The following is a 2,925-nucleotide window of genomic DNA, read 5'->3' on the forward strand; positions in this document are numbered from 1 at the left end:
TTGTGCCTTCACCAGTACTTGCCTAAAAGAGTATTTAAGGGGTGGAGTCCTCGATGGCAATGGCATTCATTTTGTTTGTCAAACCACTCATCAAGGGGTTCTGGACCTTAATTATTTGCATTAGTTTTTCAAGTTCATGTCAAACTTTAAACTATGATATCCTTGTAATTATCTGATATTTAATCATTAATAATGAAATACTAATATGGAATCTTGTGAAGTAAATATTTTTATATGTAATTATTGCCAAGTCACTTGCTCACCAACTATCCATAATTGTATTTTAAAATAATTGCTGACACAATTCCAAAATGCACCCGTATGCGACATTAGGCAGTTATATACTCCCTCGTTTCAATTTTACCAAAAGTATATTTTTACTTTCAGCATATCAAGATTAAAAAAAGAAAAACTTATGTCTTAGAGTATGTTTAACATTAATTTTTCATTCTCCAAATCATCTTTCAATAATTAAGAACTAAGACTATATATTTATTAATATGAATTTATTATAATAAAACATATATTTTATTTATTATTACAGAGAATACAAAATTTATAATTTATAGAGTACAAATAAAAATGAACGTATATCCTCCATCCGGTTAGGGAATACAGTTTTTTTCTTCAAATTTTTATTTATAAAAAAGCTGTTTGGTAATACATTGTAGTCAACTTTACACTCCAACTTGAAGTTGAGGGTTTTCAATTATTATTTTTTTTAAAAATGGGGGGAGAGGATGAGAAAACTATCATCAACCACTATTTCAAGTGAAATACATGTCAAAATACAATTTTAAGTTTTAAATACTTTTTTATTCTAATATCATCAAATTTATGTCCAAATGTCTACTTGTCATATCATCAAATTTCCACCAGATTTTCGACCTTGTTTTAATTAACCAGATTTTTTAAAAAATAAATAAAAATTGACTCAAAATATGTTGTCCGACAAGCATAATTGATTGACTTGCCTTTTTTAAAAGGTGAAAGGAGCAACTCTTGAATAAGTTGAAGAAACGCAGAAATTGGAGAAAAAAAGGCAGCAGACATGGTCGTTGACTCGTGAAAAAATAAAAAAATATGTTTGGGGTTGGACTTGCCCTCTCACTATATGCTGCTGATGCTAACTGTATAGTATATAGTTTTTTTAATCCAATTATTGAATTTCGCCGGTGGACACTTCCCCACTACACTTGATAATATACATAGCCTGACATTTATGTTTCTCTTTTTTAATAATAATCACACAAAGACGAGAGGTCCATATTGGTTCATTCTTTGACATATCAACCTCAAAGATAATACTCCATGATTCTGAATATTCATGACATTATTAATTAGAATGGGTGCGTTGATTATGTGCCTGCCTGTGTAGGCCGTAGTAACAAAAAAATATATGTTAAATATATAAGTAAATTAAGTTACTGACATTTTCATAACAAATACAAAATTGTTTAGTGAGTTTATATGAAAATAATATAAAATTGAGTGATTTTTTGTAGAAAAAATTAATAGTTGATTGACTTTTGGTGATATTCAAGTGATTTTTTTACATGGTATCAGGGCTTAACTCAACTCCAAAAGCTAGCTTATGAGGAGAGGTCTGCCTAACTCAACTTCAAAACTAGCTCATGAAGAGATGATTGTCCAAGTCCATATAAGGAGACCACCCGTGTGAGACTTCTAACCTCTCTAACAGTTTTCAGCATAAACTTCTCTTGTTTAACTATTGATTAATTAATATTTAATTTCACCTTACTAGATCACATAATTAACTATAATAAGTTTATTTATTCGGTGTAACACAAAATGTGAGTATTTTCTTACCGGACTCAAAAACTTTAAATATTCAATACTTTTCACTCCATTTTTTTTATATGGTATACAAATAAAAATGTCAATCCATATTTAAATTAATATAGGTCGACGGCCCCTTGGCAAGAAGCCAAGAACTAGTGACATACGAATTTGGTTTCAGTTTGGTTTTCGAAGAATTATTTATTTAAGAAAGCAACTACTAGTATATATATATATATTCTTACTTAATTAACTAGGTAATCATGGTATTTATTGCACGTAAGTCGTTTCTGAATATAAATAAATGAAAAAAAAAATGTTACTGAATATAGCATTATTTATTCACCTATATGAGTCCACTACTATAATTATATAATGAGTTCTTTCAACCGCCTTAATTTTCTAAACCAGATGTCGCAATTTCTTGTAGACTTTTATTTACAATTATTATTTCAGATAATCATTTAATTTATTATGTTTATACATGATTCATAACGTCCTTAAAACAATATGCATGCTCGAGAACACAACTCTCCATTAGGGGTGTTAGGTGTTGCTTTCAGATAATTAATTACTCGATACATATGCTAATGGACTATAATAACAAATATTAAAAGTTTGTAAGCATTTTTTTTGGTCATAAAATTGAAATTGAAAATGAAGATGTATTTTATTATACTTTTTAGCAGGAAAGAAGAGAGTATTTTTTTCTTTCTTTTCGATTTACCACTCAATGTCATATTAAAATTTAACTATATTAAATCCATATCAAATAAGGTCTCATTTGAGGATGTCGCTCCCTGCTCATTTTTATTAGTATCAAACAGTCCTTAAATATGCATGAACTGACCCAACAACCACTTGTGTATCACTACCAATCCTCTGAAAGGTGCATAGGGAAAAGGATCTTATTTATTTTTACTCAGTCTTATTGGGTTGACAAAATGGCCAATATATTCCTGCACCTCCATGATGCTCTTCCTAATTCCAGCACAGCCATTTTTTAATTCTTTTTAAAAACACAATTATTATTTTTCAAGTTAAACTTCAAAGAAACCTTCATGGCACATGCAATTGTTTTAATTTCATCACACCCTTACTTCTATCTTGACCCCCAACTCCCCC

Source organism: Solanum tuberosum, unplaced genomic scaffold (assembly GCF_000226075.1).
Source record: "Solanum tuberosum cultivar DM 1-3 516 R44 unplaced genomic scaffold, SolTub_3.0 scf00099, whole genome shotgun sequence".
Lineage (NCBI taxonomy): Eukaryota > Viridiplantae > Streptophyta > Magnoliopsida > Solanales > Solanaceae > Solanum > Solanum tuberosum.